This window comes from Nicotiana attenuata, unplaced genomic scaffold (assembly GCF_001879085.1).
Source record: "Nicotiana attenuata strain UT unplaced genomic scaffold, NIATTr2, whole genome shotgun sequence".
Taxonomy (NCBI): domain Eukaryota; kingdom Viridiplantae; phylum Streptophyta; class Magnoliopsida; order Solanales; family Solanaceae; genus Nicotiana; species Nicotiana attenuata.
The window spans coordinates 1,250,794-1,270,156 of NW_017670262.1; positions in this window are offsets into that span (position 1 = coordinate 1,250,794).

Consider the following 19,363-nt stretch of genomic DNA (forward strand, 5'->3'; position numbering starts at 1 on the left):
AAATGGAACAAGGCCTCTGATGCACTCTCTTGGTTGCAAGAGCATCACAGTAGCAACAAAAGAGGACTTGGCTATGGGACTCAAGCACCAAAGTGGGACCCTAAAAGCAAGTACCTCACACTTCCTGAGAATAAAATATGCACACACTGTGGCAAGACTGGCCATTACAAAAATGAATGTAATGCAAAAGTAAAGGCCAGTCAAAAGAACAAAGCCTTTGTTCAAGAGAAAAGTAAGCTGCCTGGATGGGCAAGAAGGAATTTGATTCATCCTTTTGCCTATAGAAAGGGACCCAAACTAGTTTGGGTTCCTAAGACTAACCCCTGATTTCCTTTTGCAGGTCCAAGTGAAAGGGAGGAGCCAAATATGGTATATGGATAGTGGCTGCTCAAAACATATGACTGGGGACAAGGACCAGTTCCTTTCACTTGAGGACTTAAAAGGAGGTAATGTCTCCTTTGGTAATGGAAAGAAAGGTGAGATCATTGGGGTTGGAAAGGTAGGCAAAACAGATTCTCATTCCATAGAGAATGTCTACCTGATAGATGGCTTGAAATATAGCCTAATAAGTGTGTCACAATTGTGTGACAGAGGTAACCTTGTGGCTTTTACCTCCACCAAATGCTTTGTGATTAACCTTACCACTGACAAGATTGTTTTGCAGGGAAAAAGAGTTAACAATATTTACATTGTAGATTTGTCCACTCTTTCAGAAAATGAACTCACTTGTTTAAGTGTGTTGGTTAATGATCCCCTCCTGTGGCACAAAAGACTTGGTCATGCAAGTCTAAATCAGCTTAACAAATTAGTCTCTAAAGACTTGGTGATAGGGTTACCTAATATCAAGTTCAAGGAAGACAAAGTTTGTGAGGCATGTGCAAGGGGGAAGCAGGTAAGGTCATCCTTCAAAAGCAAGAAAATGGTAAGTACAACCAAGTCGTTGGAACTGGTCCATATGGATCTATGTGGTCCAATGAGAACCATGAGCAGAGGTGGAAAGAAATATGTAATGGTGCTAGTTGATGATTATTCTAGATTTACCTGGGTTCTATTTCTAACCTCCAAAGATGAAGCATTTGACATGTTTACTGCATTTGTTAGAAAAACTCAGAAACAATTAGGAAATCAACTTGCATCCATTAGGTCTGATCATGGAACTGAATTTGAAAATTCCAAGTTTGCTGAATTCTGTGATGAAAATGGTATAGATCATAATTTCTCTGCCCCTAGGACCCCTCAACAAAATGGAGTAGTTGAAAGAAAGAATAGAACTCTTGAGGATATGGCTAGAACCATGCTACTTTCTAGTAAATTGCCTCACAGCTTCTGGACAGAGGCTGTAAACACTGCATGTTACATAATAAATAGATGCATGACCAGACCTCTGGTAGAGAAGACTCCCTATGAGTTACTTAAAGGGAGAAAAGCAAACGTATCCCATCTTAGGGCATTTGGTTGCAAGTGCTATGTGCACAATAATGGAAAAGACTCCCTAGGAAAGTTTGATCCCAGAAGTGATGAGGGAGTATTCTTGGGACATTCTTCACATAGCAAAGCATATAAAGTGTTTAATAAAAGAACTTTGTGTGTAGAAGAAAGTGTGCATGTAGTATTTGATGAAACTAACATTCTTTCTGAGAGACAGAAACATGAAGATGAAGCCATTGGATTGGTAAAAGACTTGACTGAAGCATCAACTCAGGTCAAAGTGGCACCAACAGAAGGAACAGGTATGGAATAGGTTCTTCCATACAGGGCAACCTGACAGGGGGAGGAAATCAAAGTGGAATTGAAATAAATTCCTTGAAGGAACCTGTTCATGATCCTGTTCTTCAGCAAATGGCAGAAACATCTAGCGGAAGCCAATTGGTTGTGAAACCTCACAAGTATCAAAGTTCTCATCCCATTGAGAACATTCTCACTAATCCAACATCTGGAGTTAAAACTAGATCACAATTAAAGAATCTGTGTGCTTTTGATGCTTTTCTATCTATCATTGAGCCTAAAAATGTTGTTGAGGTTTTGCAGGATGCAGATTGGGTGAATGCAATGCAGGATGAGCTTAACCAGTTTGAAAGGAGTCAAGTTTGGCACCTAGTACCAAGACTCAAGGACAGATCAATCATTGGTACAAAATGGGTCTTCAGGAACAAACTTGATGAAGATGGAACAGTTACAAGGAACAAGGCAAGATTGGTGGTCCAAGGTTACAGCCAGGAGGAGGGCATAGACTATCATGAGACTTTTGTTTCAGTTGCAAGACTAGAGGCAATCAGACTTCTCATAGCCTTTGTAGCACATATGGAATTCACTCTTCATCAGATAGATGTCAAAAGTGCCTTCCTAAATGGCTACCTAAAAGAAGAAGTGTTTGTGAATCAACCTCCAGAGTTTGAGAGTAAGGAATGTCTTGAGCATGTGCACAAGCTGGACAAGGCTCTCTATGGACTCAAGCAGGCCCCAAGAGCATAGTATGAACGACTGTCAAAATTCCTGCTGGAGTATGGTTACAAGAGAGGTAAAATAGATAGTACCTTATTCTTAAGGGAAAAAGGTAAGGATCCCTTGTTGTGCAAATTTATGTTGATGACATAATCTTTGGGGCCACCACTGACAAGCTAAGTAAGGACTTTGCAAAATTAATGGGGAGTGAGTTTGAAATGAGCATGATGGGTGAGCTTAATTTCTTCTTAGGCTTACAGATCAAACAAAGTCCAAATGGAACCATGATCCATCAGCAGAAGTATACAAAAGAGCTAATCAAAAAGTTTAAAATGGAGGAATCTAAAGAAATAGACACACCCATTGCAATTGCCACTAAAATGTTGATGAACCTGGTTCATCAGTTGATCAAAAGTTGTATAGGGGTATGATTGGTTCACTGTTGTATCTCACTGCTAGCACACCTGACATTATTTTCAGTGTAGGACTTTGTGCTCGTTTACAGGCAAATCCAAAAGAGTCTCACTTGACTGCTGTTAAGAGGATATTGAGATATCTAAAAGGAACCACTGATCTCTGCCTTTGGTATCCTAAAGGTAGTAATTTTGATCTAGTAGGATATGCTGATGCTGATTATGCAGGTTTCCTAGTGGATAGAAAGAGCACCTCAGGTATGGCACACTTCCTTGGTTCATGTCTTGTGTCATGGGATACCAAAAAGCAAAACTCTGTGGCCCTATCTACTGCTGAAGCTGAGTATGTTGCTGCTGCTTCTTGTTGTGCTCAATTACTATGGATCAAACAACAGCTGGTAGATTTTGGAATTGAAGTGGGATGTATTCCAATATTCTATGATAGCACTAGAGCATTGAACCAGTTTCATTCTCCTAGAACTCTAAAGAAAACGGGATTTTTTCCTAAAATCTAGCGTCGCCTATTAACCACTAAGAGACCGGAATTCTAAAGTGATTAGACTTCTAATTGACTCCTGCAAAAAGCTGCCGTTACTACAATTACTTCTAATCATCTGTAAATACTCACCGCACCCTTCTTCATTATTTCATAACCGTCAAAAAAAATCCTCTCTAGTTCTGATGATCTTTTTCTCTCCAAAATTTTCAAATCTTCTCCAGAAATAATTCACCATGACTAATCCCCAAGATAATCCTGGAACTCCCCCACCAGTATCCCCTTCTAATACATCCTCATCTACACCCCCTAGTGAAACCCCAAAACCAAGGTTCCGCCGTCAAAAGATGTTGGCTAGAAAAACTGTAGCTTCTGGTTCTTCGAGAATCTAAATGAGAAATTGAGGGCTAGCCAGAAGAAGGAAAGTTCTGCTAAAGAATCTGACTCCAGCTCTGAGTCTGAAGCTTTTATCTCTGCCAGCGAAGGTGAAGAACATGGTTCCTTTGACACTGACAAGAATCAAGAAACCCCTGGTGAGGTAAATACTTGTTTGGTATTTTCTGATGTGGTTGAAAATGTAGATAATAGGTTTGTTTTTTGTGAAAGATGTAAAGGGGTTGAGTCAAGTAGGAAGGGAAGTAAAAAGAAAGAAAAAGTTCTTGCTATCTGTGGAGGTATGGAGGAGAGTGGCAACAAGTCAGGGGGAAGTAGTTTTGGGGAAGCTGCTGAAGGTCTCGTTCATCTGAGCAAGCAACAGGATGAACCAGGTTCATCTGTTGAGGAAATCCCAGCTGATATTCTGAAAAAGGTTGGAGCAATCTATGATCCAAAGAAGCGCAAAGCTTCCTCACAAAAGGCTCCAACTGCTTCCAAGCCAACAAAGAAAAGTGAAGTGTAATCTCCAAATCCTACTGTCCCTTCAGTACCAAAGGGAAGAGCTACTAGAAGCAAGGTGAAGCAAAGTGAAGCAGAATTGCAGAAAGCTCTGGAAGAGAGTAGGAAGAAAAAGAGGGAAAAAGGAAAGGCTAAGGTTGTGGAGAGTGTTGAGATTGCGGAAGAAGAAGAAGAGGAGATGGACCTGGTCTATCAAGAAAGAGGAACAACTGAAGAAGTTCCTACTCCCAAACCAAAAAGATCCAAGACTTCTTCCAAGAAGTCTTCCTTTGCACCTGTATCTGCTGAACCCTCCTTAGCCAAAAGAACCAGATCTGCAGTGAAAGGGAAACAGGTAAAAATTACTGAAGAAGAAGAAGAATGGAGTGGAGAAGAAGAAGAGGAGGAGTCTGAGAAAGAACATGATAGGTTTGCCATCTTTGGCGGGAGAAAAATTTTGAAAGGCAGGTTGTTGAAAGACCTGGATGAGCCAGGAATGAGAATATTGGTGGATACCCTAGCTGCACAAGGGTGGAAGGNGTGTTTATCAACCTATACATGTGAGATACACGTGAAGGAGATAAGTCTCAAGGATAAAGCCGCAATATCGCTTGAACTGATCGAAAAGGTTGCATATTGGATGAGGAAAGAAAGTATCCTCATGGGAAGAGGACACAATCCGGATAAAGGATAGGGTTGGAGTTTGTATTGTTCAAGGACTCAACTTCGATGGAAGATCAGTAATTGAGTCTCAATCAAACTCTGATTACTAACTCATTAAATAACAGTGATTGTTCTCTTTTACATGGATTGCACAAACGCAAAAGTGAAACTAAATTGAGAGCAAAAGAGCGAGGCAATTTTGCAAGCAATTTATGTGAGATTCAAGTGTGCATTCCTGAAGCTGCTTGGACAAGATAGAAGAACCAATTCCATTGTGTTTATTCTTATTCTAGTTCAATTGTAGTAGGTGGTTTAAAGTTGTACCTTTCCAGCTTTTGTAGAAGCAATTGTAATAGGTACTTTGAGTATTCAAGTTATAGGCTAACTTGAAGGTGTCGCAACAGTTGAGGCAGTGTGCCACACTGGGATTAGAGTTTAATCCTTAGGTTTACAAGAGTTTTGTAAATGTTGTTTTGGCTCAGTGATTTTAGTGGAAGTTTGGGAAAATCCTACTGAGAATTAGGTCGTGGTTTTTTTACCTTTTGAGCCAGGTGTTTTTCACGTAAAAATCTCTATGTTCTTTATTTTTTGTATTTATTATTCTGCAAACAGCAGTAGTTAGTATACCTAGAAGAACCAGGTTCTTCTAAAGCGAAAATTGGGTACCACACAAATCACCCCCCCCCCTCTTGTGTGGTATTGACGTTTAGAACATCACGAATGACTCGGGGTAACAAGCCCATTGGGCAACGCCCGAACTAAAAAGGCTACGCCCGTCCTAGAATGGCTCGGAGACTTCCGAGATCCGTAATAAAAACATAAGGCCTTTAAGATTTCTAAACCAGTTCAAAAGGCTACCCTCGGCAAATTGTAATCCAAAATATTCTAAGTACTTTGGGGATAGATTTCGATCACACCGAGCCCCCCCCCCCCCACGAGTTTTAAACATAATAATATCGAGAACTAGGCCTATTCGAACCTTCGAACAAGACCTAGTTGTTACGTGCTAAGGCATTCAATATCTTTGCAATCGTAAAAGGAAAAAAGCTTGAAATTTGTTAAAGGGAAAAAGCCTTGTATATATATATCAAAAGATTTTTAAAGGGGCCAAACGGCCTCGATAAAAAAAATTCTTTACAAAGGCCAGCCTAGACCAAAAAAAAGAAAATAATACAAAACAACAGAAAAGCAGAAACATTTGTGAGGCATCTAAGTAGCCTGGTCCTCACCGGAGCCCGCCTCATTGCCGGGACCATCAGGGTCTTCTCCTTTTTTGTCCTCGGGGTAAGCCAACTTCTTGACCTCGGCCTTGGCCTCGAGCCCCTTAGCGCTTTCAATCTTGGTCGACAAATCGAAACCTCGATCATGAACCTCCTCGAGGGCCTCCCTTCGAGACTGTCGCTTCTCATACTCGACATTGTCTTTCAAGAGGCCTTGGGCCGCACTAGACCACCATCTCATCGGCATCGGCATTGGTAATTTTAGCCACCGACTTGGCCGCTTTAAGCTCCTTGGCGAGGGTCTCCCGATCGACAACAACTGAGCCCGATTGAGATTGGAGCTCCTCGACTTTCTGGGACTGTGCCTCAGCCTTCTCCCTTATCATTCAAATTTGAGCCTCCGACGAGGCCAATTGTGCCCGAGCAGTTTCATTTTCCAAGGCCAAGCGGCCCATTTTGTCTTTCCACTCTTCGGCCTCAACCTTGATTACATCCATCTCGGCCCGAAGCTGGTCGATCCGATCGATCTTCTGTTGGACCTGCAGGTTCTGACTGTTAGTCACCGTGTCTAGCTCGTCATCACTAACTTCAAAGATTTTTACTTGTTCCACCAGGTTGTCATGTTCTTTCTGAGCCGCGTCCAACTCAGCTTGAAGACTCTTAGCCTCTCCTTCCCGTTGCTCGCTGAGAAGTTTGTACATGTCTCTCTTCTCGGTGAGCTCTCTGGCTTCGGCCTCGACTTGGCTTAGCTCTTCTCGATACCAGAGGAAAGTCTCATGGTGAAGCACCGAGGCCTGCAAATATAAGAAGAAATGATAAGATCACCAATAACTAGAGCTGAAAAATGGAAAGGTTTGGTGACACCTCACCCGGTTCAGCGCCTATTGTGCTTCGTTGAACAGGCATGGGAAATCCACCTCGTTCATTTTAGCCTGGTCATCTTCGGTTACTAGGCACCGGAGGTAACTAGCTACCCCAACAGGTGCGGAAAGAACCCGGGCATCCTCCGGAATGGTGATAATGATCGACATCTTCCGACCAGGATCAACACTTGCAGCAGGGAACCGGTTGACCAGTCTCGGGACTCACCTGCCCCCGAGGGCGAAATTTTCCTCGGTACTTCTAAGTCACCTAATCCGGTGACATCTTCCGTGGCAGTGGATTCCAGGCCATCAAAAAATCTTTGGATGGGATCGTCCACTCCATGGACCCCCTCATTCGACCGCTCCTTCATCGTGTGAGATTCACCAAACATCGAGTACGTGGACGAAGGCGATCCCATTATGTCAATAACACCGGGTGGGGTAGAATCGGCATCTTGAGGCTTCTTGACCCTCTCTACTGCATCGGCATCCCGAACTTGAGAGGAATTAGCCTTCATTGTTTCCCCCTTGGCTGTCACCGGTCATTCGGGAACAGACGGCTCACGGGCCACAAAAGGCTCTTCCCTCTCGGACTCGTCCCTAAGCCGATAGAGCAAGTCCAAAGCTGGTGCTCGGGCACTAGTGCTTTCTTTCGGCTTATGCACCAGCCTTCTTTTTCTCCGAGCTTGGGGAACTCGGAGCCCTCCTTCTCTTCTTCTCCCCGTCCTGCCCCGGAGCAGGAGACTCAACGGGCAAGTCCTCACCATCGATTGGAGGTCTAAGCTCGACGTCCTTAGGCAAACCTGAGAAAGAAAGTAGAGGAAATGAGAACTTGATGTTAAAAGAAGAAGCCTAACACAACCTATTCGGGAAGGGAATCTTACCATGAGAACGGGCCTCCCAACGACCCTTCGAAAGTTTGCGCCACGTGCGCTCGGAGTAGGGCATCTGTGAAATGATGCCTCCTTGAGTCGAGGAACATCATTTGGGACTCGAGCGATGGTTGCATCACCACGAGTACTGATAAGGAAAAGAAAGGCAAACATAAAATCAACGACTGAAGGGAAGTTCTACTTACGTGATGTATTCCACTTCTCGAGGAATAGCCCGAATTCAGCTGGAATCAAGTCCGAAGTCCTCACTTGGACAAAACGGCCTTGCCAGCCTCGATCCCGGTCCTCATCAATATTTGAGAACGGGGCCTTGTTGGCCCGGCGCACCAGTTTTATCAACCCCCCTCGGAACATTCAAGGACTGCACAGGCGGAGTAGGTGATCCACGGTAAATTGACATGAATCGACTTTCAACAAAAAACCCCAGGAGGATCACGATCCTCCACATGGAAGCATGAATTTGACCGAGGCATACCCCGTACCTCTTCCAAAAATTTATGATGACCGGGCCCACTGGTCCCAATGTGAAGGGATAAGTGCAAACACTTAGATATCCCTCGACATAGGTGGTAATGCCTGTCGATGCCCCCTTTTTCTCGCGAAATCGGGTTTATGACATTTGGGAGGACAACTCGTTTCCTTTTGGGAATTGGGTTTGAATTGAAGAGTCGCCACCTAATGATTAAGTGCATTAGGACACTAAGGAGAATTTTGATTTAGAAAACCAGAGATTGAGTAAGGGCTCGAAATTATCTCGAGGGGAAGGTGTTAGGCACCCCTCGAGATCCTCTAGTGTGGTTCCTGGCCATACTATAATTGTGACTTTAAGTGCAAACAACAAATAGACAAATAGGAGTTACAAATATGAGGGGGGAGGGGTTTTCACATAATTGTTGCAAGTAATTGCAGTTAAAAGCAGTCGAAGAAGCTGGAACTTGAGAAAAAAAAGCAATTTTGAAATAAAATAAACGAGTAAAGGGAAGAGGGTCCTAGGTTTATAAATAATATGGATCACCCCACACAACACCCGGTAACCGTTTATACACGTGGTGTTATCGCGTTGCCATCATGTCCATATCTACCCTTTCCCACCCCATTAAGGTATTAAACGCGGAATGGTCTCATTTTACTTATTGCATGCTATTACCCTCCCGGAGGTATTTGGGACTACTAATCCTAAAGGGAAGGGGTGTAAGGTTTTATAGTTTCAAAGGACAAAATTCTAAGGCGACAATCAAAACACATATATAGCAAATTTGGGGAGAAGCACATAACAGATAGAAAGGCTCAAGCAGACCTCCTTAAAACAAAAAGAAGCATATAGTTTAGCATGTCTTACACATACTGATTAGGGTCTGATTAAACTTAAGAGTTGTGGTAGACTGATCCATTACATATTTCAGATAAGAAGCCCGAAACAGGCCTGCCTGCTGGTTGTATTTGATAAAATCTGATTCAATTTATAAGTTTACCTTATGGCTTGCCTAAGTGTTAAACGAAAACCTATATGCATGATATCTATTAATTTTAGAAAAAGAAGTATGCTAATTTAGGAAAAGAAGTTGTCAATTACAGGAATATAAATTCTGCAGTCGTTATTGTTGCTACCGATTTTAGACTCATAAGCGAATGGACGATTCAGATTTAGTTGATGGTTCCTATAGGCATGCTTTCTAGGCGTTACTGATTTAAAGCACTTTTACAGGCGTAATAAGAGTGCAGAAATCCTATGGGCATGGTATCTAAAATGTTGTTAGTTATTTAAACCTATAAACAGGTTTGCCTAGTGACAGATGCAGATGCAAAATTCAGGAAGTCCTATAGGCATATTATCTATACGATATGCAACATTTCAGAAATGACCTATAGACATGGTTTCTATGAACATGCAGAAGTGCAGAAACCTATAGACATGGTCTCTATATGAGGTGCAAAAGTGCAGAAACCTATAGACATGGTCTCTATATGAGATGCAGAAGTGAAAGCTGAAAACAAGATACATAAGTGTAGAAGTGTAAATATTCCCTATGAACATGATATCTACCCTTTTGCATGCATGGTTACCCTTCTCTTTTTTCACTAATCACCCTAGAAGTTTATTACAAAATTGTTACAGACCAAAATAAAATAAAGAAATTACATTATAAAAAAAAATTACAACCAAGGAGAGCCTGATTCAGGTTTCCTACCTGAAGCATGAAGTAAACCAACTCCAAAGACCAAGATCCAAAGCCTTTCTCATTTGGGGTGTGTCAGAGTTCCCTAAGAGCCTCATGGACTCCGGGCAGTGCTCACACCCAAATACATTGCAAGATTGAGTCATCGTGCAGTGTGGAAAGACCAGCCTCAAGTGTCCAAGTTCAGAGGGAACTCAAGGTCCCAAAGCATGGCTCACAGGAGGGGGGCAGGACTTAGAAGCTAAGAGAGAGTGTAAGTGCAGAGAGGGATTCCAAGAGGAAGCAAAGACAGGCTAATGGTCATACCTAGCAATTGGAAGTGCTGGCACACCCTACCAACCTATTAGGCCACATTGTTTGGGAGTTAGGACCCCCTAAGGGATCAAGTCCAAACATGAGCAACAACTTGCATGTTGCCATGTTCTGAACTTCAACTCAAAGCACATAGAGGGGAACAGGGGTGCAAGGATTCACAGCAGAGACAAATGCACAGAAATAATCATGCAAAGTAACATTGAATGTAGACAGCAAAGTAAACATGGCTGTAAAGGCTGTAAATAAACACATTGGGATGAGACTGAAACCAAAACTAGAACATACCAGTTTCAAGGAAACAAGAAAAGGAAGCAGCAGTCTTGTAAAGCCAAAGTGCAAGCAAGTAGTCAGAACACTATGATTTTAGAAGAGAACTATGAGATTGTAAGTGTCTCAAGTGTATAATGTGTGTAAAAGTGTTGAATTGATAGTTGTTTGATCGTATTAATCGTATGTAATGTGTAGAAAGGGTCGTGCCTTTTATAGTGTAGAAAGCAAGCAGAAATAGGTAAGAAAATAGTTTGAAAATCAATTACCTAAGGTTTCCCTTTAATTAAGGGATTCTGATTTCAAACGGGTAAAAGTAATTAAGGAAAGAGATTAATCAAACACTTTTCAAAGCAGTACAAGAGGGGTAAATACATAGAGGTTTATTTAAGGACAAGGTCTTGACAGTACACGGTTTGTGCAAATAAGGAAAGGAAATCAATTACCAGCCAGTAAATCACAAGGTCTGAATGAATCCAGTCAGAAAAGGTGAAGAAAGGTTTTACTTAAGGAAAATCAGTAACAATCAATCAAACCTAAAAAAGGATTCTGAATCAATCATAAGTTGGAAAACCTTTTCGGAAGAAAGAATTCATCACACATATAAAAGCATACAGCCACGATGAAATTTGTCATGCTATTCAATAGAAGAGTCTAGTGTAGAAGAAATTAAGAAGGTTCAGAATTGTATGCAAACAAAGAAGTTCAAACTTAGCTCATAGACTCAGAAATGAGTCTGAAAGAGTCCAGGGTTCTCAAACAGAACCCTAGCCTGATCATATGACCAAACTCGGAGGAAACCCCCCAAATTCTAGGGTTTCCGACTCGAGTCAAATACAGAGATGAGGAGGCAACAGGCTCAGAGATTTCTTTTCAGAATCTCATGAGAAGATAAGCAAATACAACAGAAAATTTATAGCAAACAGAGTGAAGAAACTAACTCGAAGCATTAATGAGAGAACATCATGGTAGTAGAAGAAACATGTTTAAGAAAAACCTTTTAGAAGGGACTTAAACATGGTTCAGTAGAAGAGAAAACAATAACACTTAAGAACACAATAGTGGAAATATGTTTAAAGAGGTTTTTTAGAAGAACTCAAGCAAAGTTCAGTAGAAGGCAAACAAACCTAAGAACTCAGTAGGAAATACATACAGTAGAAGAACACAAAAATACCAGAAAAGTATAGCAAAAGAACATATAGGTATCAGAGTAGAAAAACAAAGCACGGAAGGACATATATAGTAAAGGAAAACATAAGAACACAATAGAAGAACATGCGTGGTAGAAAAGAAAACATAAGAACATAGTATAGACAAATACACACAAAGAAAAAGAAAAGTCAAAGAAACATTTTAAGCTTTTCAGTAAACCCTAAATCGGAAAGAAGTAATTTTTGAAAGAAAAATTGGGGAAAACGTTTAAAAACTCAAGTAGAGCACATATATGTGACAGATCTAAGAAAATCGGAGAGAACCTCGAATAGTTAGGATTTCAGAAGAACCCTAGAATGAGAAAGGCTTGGAAAAGGTCCGATCTTGGTCAGAAAGGTCAGAGATAGGCTCATAGGACCAGGATATGCGGGAGCAAGGCCGGGGATGGCCGTAGAACCCTGAATCGGCGAAGATTTGAACGAAAACCTTCGAGGTCAGACCTCGAACCTTCGAGTACCAAGTGTTTAAGAGCAGAGGGAGATGAGTTTAAGCCATCCATGGCCTGAGAGGCCATGGATTTCGGTGAGCTTGAGGTAGAAGACAGTAAAAGACGATTAGGGTTTCGAGAACATTTGAGAGAGTTTGAGAGAGGGGGGTATTCAGAGGCGGCTGATAGAAGGGAAATGAGGGGATTAGGGTAGTCTTTAGGAGTAAAAAAGGCAAGGGCGGATAAGGGCCTGAGATCAACGACCAGGTTTAAAAGGGGTCCGGGTCGGGTAGTTTTAAACGGGTTAAGGGCTGGGTTAAATTGGTTGGGATGGTCCGTTTGAGGTCCGAAATTGGGTCAATTGGGGAATTAATTTGGGCCATAATTTGGGCATGTAGTTTCTCGTCAACTTCTTCTCCAAGAAACGAGGGAACTATCTGTATAGGGGTAAAATCGGTCTCGTGGTACACCCCAATCTCCGACATGATAAGCCAAGCTCGATATATGATAACAGGGGGTCGAGGCCGAGGTAGAGGTCTCATCATTTTGTAGTCCGAACCATAACGCGCACCCTCGAGGATATTGGGGTCGTGATTCGGGATCAGTCATAGCCTTGATTAACTTCGAAGAACGTTGTCAGGTAGTCAAGCCCGGCAAACAGAAGGCCGTGATATCCGTGACCGACCGAATATCACGATGGGATCTCGGCACGTATCGATAAGAAATTTGCAATCAGTAAATTAGGAGATTTTTACCTTTTATAGAGTTGTATCTAATGTAGAACTCCCCTACTATATAAAGGGGGTCTAATTACTTGCAAGACACACTGTAATGCGCACTCCAAAGTAATATATTTTCGTTTTCTCTACTATTAGCTATTTATCTTGTTCATTAGTGTTGGTCACGGTGAGCCCGAACCAAGGGTGAATGTTTTCACTTAGGCTGGAACTTTCCTATTCGCGTGGTTTGAGTTTATTCTACCTTTATCTGTTTATTACTGACTTAATTTATCGCTTTGTATCAAATTAATCCGTGTATCCTTAAAATCGCTTACAAATTTAATTGTTACCCGATTTTAAGGGTAAACAATTATATAACTTGCTTAAAAGTAAGAAAATTTATATCAAATCACAAGCAAAACTTACTTCCTCGATGTTCATACTATCAAGAGTTTATAATACAAAATACGGCATAATAACTTCTTTATACAAGTGTCCCGTCCTTCCTTATTCTAAATGGTTTTAATTTTAAAATTACAAGAAAATAGAAAGTTGGGATATTAACCCATGAGCATGACAATTAAAGACTCCTAAAGTCACTTTAATTGCTGGGAAATTTTGGCAAAGAATCTTAAACCCAAAAGTAACATTAACTGCTGGAATATATTTTTTATATCAATTAAAGTTGCTTGTTTGGCACACGTTCTTCACAATTTTGACAAAATAACTTTAAACCTAAAGTAATATAGAATTATTGAGATATTATTTGTTATAGAGTTTTAATCATAGAAGGAGTTGTCTGGTTATTACATGTTCTTCACAATACAGTATAAATTTCTTTTTCCTGTTCAAGACTCAAGAGCCAAAAACACATAATATTTTTACTTATTATTGTTATCCGTCTGAGTTAAGAATAAGGATAATGATATAATATAATTATATAATTTTGTCAACAAAGATAATATTATGTCTTCTTAGAAAAACAGATAATTTTCTTTTCCTACGGCAATATTGGTAAAAGAATCATAAAGGATATATTTCTATCAGAAATAATTTTTTTTTTTTACTCATTGAAACAAAGCACCCTACTTTTTAGTAAGGGATGTCGATGTACGATTCCTTACTTTATAAAAAATATTAAGGAGAGATTTAATTCCTAAATATTAGGAGTTCTTACATAGTTTAAATTAAAAGAAAACATATTATAAATAAAATTAAGTTTAATTTTAAAGTCCAAAAAATAGAGAAATAAAGAATGACAAAATTTTCTACTGTGAAATCATTATTTTAAAGGCGAATCACATGTCGCTAAGGACTACATGCTTTTTATCTATCTATCATATACTATATTAAAATCATGAAGGCCCTAAGTGAAACGTTGTTGGCCATTCTACACTTAAAAATAGATTTTAACATTGGACAAATTTTGTCATTTAATTTATTTTTCTAATTTTTAGAATTGTAAAATGTAGCAAACCAGAAAAATTTTGAACTGCTTAAGCGCTATTAGAAGATTGATGTGTGCTATTTATATTATTTGTGTCAGAGACAGGACTATTAATATGATGGATATTAATTGAATATGATTAACAAGCGTACGAGGCATATTATAAGTGATGTGGAGTTCTAAGGAGAGCCCTAAGTCCAAGTCAAGTTGGAAATTACATGATAGACTAAAGTTCCAAAATGATACGCGAAGACTTGACTTTGGACGATCACATATATATATATTATATATATATATATATATATATATTTATTATATATATATTATATATATAATATATATATATATATATATTATTCTCCTCCCACCCGGCCCGGGTACTAGCCCATTCCTCGACTCGGAGTTGTCGGGCTCTTCACAAAAGTCAGAGAGCACATTTACCCAGGTTTTGAACCTAAAGAACTTGACTCCATGCGGGATCCCAAAGGAACCTTTACTCACACCTGCATTTATTAGGGGCTCAACACAGGTTGGTCCGCAGGACAGGTGAACCAGAAAAGGAGACCACCTGATGCATCCTACTATGTCATTTATCTTGTGGACTCGCAATGCTGACCGGCTTGAATATTAGGCAATATAGAAACAAAGAGAAGAAAAAACAGTGCGGAAAGTAATTACATATACTGGAAAAAAAATCAATGCCAAGTATTCCGAAAGCGCCGGATTTTTGAGAAAAAAGAAAGTGTTTTTTGGTTTGCCATTGAAAAAGGAAAACAAAAAGAGTATTTTAAATTAGTTCGTTTTATTGCCATCAAAAAAGAAATAATAAAAAAAAAGAAAAAAATCTCTTCAGAAAAGAATTTGCCACCAAAAACCAAAAAAAAGGGGTTATTTCAAATTAGGGGTTTTCACAAAAAGCTAGATTATTGACCGAAGCTACGTAGGTTTGATTCTCAACCGGATGTAGATACGTAGCAACACTCATCGGTCCAACCACCCTTTTGCAAAATAGCAAGAAAAATACCAATTGTGTGAGTGTGTGCGAGAGAAGAAATCAGGGGGTGCCATTTGCCAAAAATAGCCGAATGTCCCCAAACGGCCCGAAGCTGCAAAAATGCATCTGATCATTTCCCAATGTCAAAGTACTAAAGCCTTAAAATCTTCTTCCCCGAAGTGCTGAACCGGCCGAACTGCAAAAACCGCCGTTTGTTTTAAAATTGGAATTTGAAACAAAAAATCGTGTTATTTGCTTTTTTTTTGGGTCAAAATAATTTATTAAATCACCTTCATAAATGTGCAGGAAGAACACACAAATGACCCTTTCAGTCATGCATAAAATCCCTTTGAGTTGCGTCGTGGTGAACGATTTGGGCAAGAAGGCAGATGCGTCAAGAACATTTGAAAGGCCTCACCGGTTGCTTGAATATGTGCCTCGGAATATATTAAGCACTGGTCACACGTTGGACCCAGCACATAATGTTTCCATTTTTCGAGATTCGAGCTTACCTCGACATTGAGGAAATAGCGGGCTACATTGGAAAGGATGAGGTTCTATGAGAACTAAATACTTGTTGCACCCCCGAGTTGTAGCTTACCACAAATTCTAGACTCTAAGAACTAAGTCATAATAGTGAGCCGTGTCCATAATGTGCATCAGAGACCGTAATACCTATAATTAACTGAGAATAAACTCCGCTATACCTCTTCACATTTATACTCTATAACCGCATCTTCAAAACGAGTTACAATCTAGTTGACAGTTCTGGGACAAAGAAGATTATTTACTACCCATAAACTTAAACAAAAAGGCCTGCGCAGATAGCAAGGAAACTCACCGCCAAGAAAAACTGAGAGTAGACACGAGTTCGCTGAGTGAACATGGTCGACTGCTTCTAATTTTTATGGTGGGGCTCTTGGGGCTAGTATTTTCGTAGTCGAAGCATAAGAACATCGATAATAAAAATAAAAACGGCCGGAGTAGCCGTAGCAAGCAAATTTCTTATATTTCGAATGTCTTATAACACATCCGACCGCAAACAAGATTAGCGATAAATTTTTCGTTTAGCTACATAATTTGTCCGTCGCTAAACCAAATTTTTTAGTATAAGTGAGTATATGCAATACCACGTCCGCATCCGATCTTGGAGGAGGAGTGAACTGGGGATGCGAAGCGTCCGAGCAGCGTCCGAAACCCAAAAATTTGGGCCAATAAGTACAAAATCGAGGGAGAGAGTACTTTGAGTATTGGGGGTTAGGGTCTTTGAGGTAAAGAGGCGATTTTAAGATACAAGTCCAACATAATATATATATATATATTGGCTTGATTCTTACTCAATATACATGAGTTCTAATATCATTCTTGCATAGATATATAGATTTCATCGTAAATCCTCAAGAATAACCAAAGTTGTGATTTTTCAAGATTGATCTACTAGAGGTAATTCAATGCTTCAAAACTCGTTTATTATGATCAGTTAGAATATTTGAAACATTTGTTACAAGTTTTAATGTTGAAAGATTGGATTATAAAACTCTAGTTCATGGTGGCATGAATAGTACTTTTGAGAAAATAAGAGAGAAGATGAATAGTAATCTTGGTAATGAAATTGATGAATACATTGAACCAATGAAATTATTTGTTAGCAAAAGTCCGGAAGTGATCAAACTAAAGTAATCACTGGATTGTATATTTGGCAAGTGTTGATTATGGAAGACGAATAATAGTACCTTGGTGCCTTGGGCAGTTGATAGTAATATAATTAGACTTCGAATGGGTATTAAATATAAGAATGAAGTTGAATGGCCTAGCATGTGACTCTATTCGGCAATTTGAGTTTTGGAGGCTTGTAGCCAACTTATGAGCCATAAATGGATATTAATCAATATTTTAGGTCATATTTTGATGTATTTAGGATATCTGATTGTAGATAGCAACTTGTTGGTGATGGCTTGAGCATTTTATTTCAACATTGGAACGATGGAAGAGGATTGAAATCTTTGTGAATGTTAATAAAGCGAAAGCGGGGTAAGTTGATTAAAATTACTCTTCTTGAGGGATTTTCTCTAAAAAGCATATTTCAATTTTAATGCGTAAGTTGTTTGCAAATGTGTTTTGTGGCTTGTGGGGACAAACAAGTACGGATATTTCCATGTACTAAAATATTATGTTGCATATGTAGTGTCATGCCGTATATATAAATTTTATTTTTAAATCTTGTTGGCAAAATGACACTTAAGATAATAAATGTTAGTATAAGTTTTTATCAAAACGTACGTATTGATAGAGTAACTATACATATTGAGTGCTAATATAAGTTTTCACAGAAAGTATTTCTGTTGAAAATTGATAAATAGAATAGCACTTGTGGAATCTTTTAAAGATTGATGTTAAATTGCTAAAGGCTTTAACATGGTAAAAAGATTGTTTATTTTAACTTTGTTCAAATGGCTTAGACATTCTATTAATGCTATGATTGATAAAAAAAAAGTTCCTTTTGAGGCTACTTATCTATGAATTTATTTTTCAAGTATAAATATTTTGGGAGTTACTTGTGTTCACCGAATTTGACTTCGGATGTATTGTGTTCGTCATCATGAAACTACATGTGCCGGTGTAGGCGTAGATGGTCACTTTATGGTATAGACTACAACAGAGTGCTCTCCCACGAGAAGGTACTATTTTGTGCTATTATTAGTATGGCTGAGTCGATTCATACGGCACTATGATGAGACGACCTGAGCAAGTAGGGTATATGATACTTGCCGCTAGGTACATAACCTAGTTGACCTTCTTGTATCGTTGATGGTATGGTACTCCCAGTGAAAGGTAAGGATAATTTTCTTATGTTAGCCTAAGAGGCCAAAAGTAATTTCAATAACTTAAAGCAAATGGAAAGATTTTGTATGATTTTATTCAAAATCTTGGATAGACATAAATGTTGTAAAAGTTACATTTTGGGTTATATTTCACTTGTCTTTTATTTAAAATAATAGGATCATGAATTGATAAAATTTCTTATCATTTTATATCAAATATTGGTGCATTACTTTTATAAAGTTTATCCCAAGAACTTAAGTTTGAGAGAGTCTATGACACTTATTTAGTATTGATGTGGTATATTCAGTCCTTAGGGCCTTCCTCCAGGGCCCGTGATGGTAGGCTAGAAACCCGTATTTTAGCCATAGTATTGCACTCTAATTACTAGCATTTTACGTGTGTCGAGCTAAATGATAGTGAATTATACTTATCACGTGTTTTATGCTTATATAAACCGATTCTGAGCTATTTAGGTAAATTGGAGCGAAATCGAACAAGTTGGAGCTATGAAGTCTGAGTAGAAGCCCAAGAGATTAGCAGGTATCACATTCGGGAGTCGATGATAAGTCCGGATAACAAAAAAGTGAATGAATGAAATTTACTCTAAGAAAATCCACTACCGCACCGCATGGGCGCCGCCGCAAGCGCGGCGTGGTAGTACAAAAGTGGTCTGACAGAATGCAAGCTCTCTGGATTTCTCATTAGCAACGCCGCATGGCGTGGCGCGGCGTGCGACGTGGCTATGAAAAATTGTCAGAGGGAATTTCCAAGTTCGGCTAGGAAAGGGTAGTCTATCCAGGCTTGTTTCTACACGGTATAAATATACCAAAATACGATTTTGAAGGGACTTTTGACCTACAGAAAATTGGATAACCAACCAAGATAAGAAGACTCAAGAATTCATCAATATTTCGACCTGCAATCGGTGCAGTACGGAAGTTTGTGAACCTTATTGAGATGTCTTACTCCATTGTTATGGAGTAAATTCCATTAGGGTGTTTACAGATACAGTGTTTCGATAACTTGATTAAGGATTTGATTCTTGATCATTGTAGAATTAATTGATGAAGCTTTAATTTGTATTGTGAGTTATTTATTATTTTGCTTAATCGAAAGAGG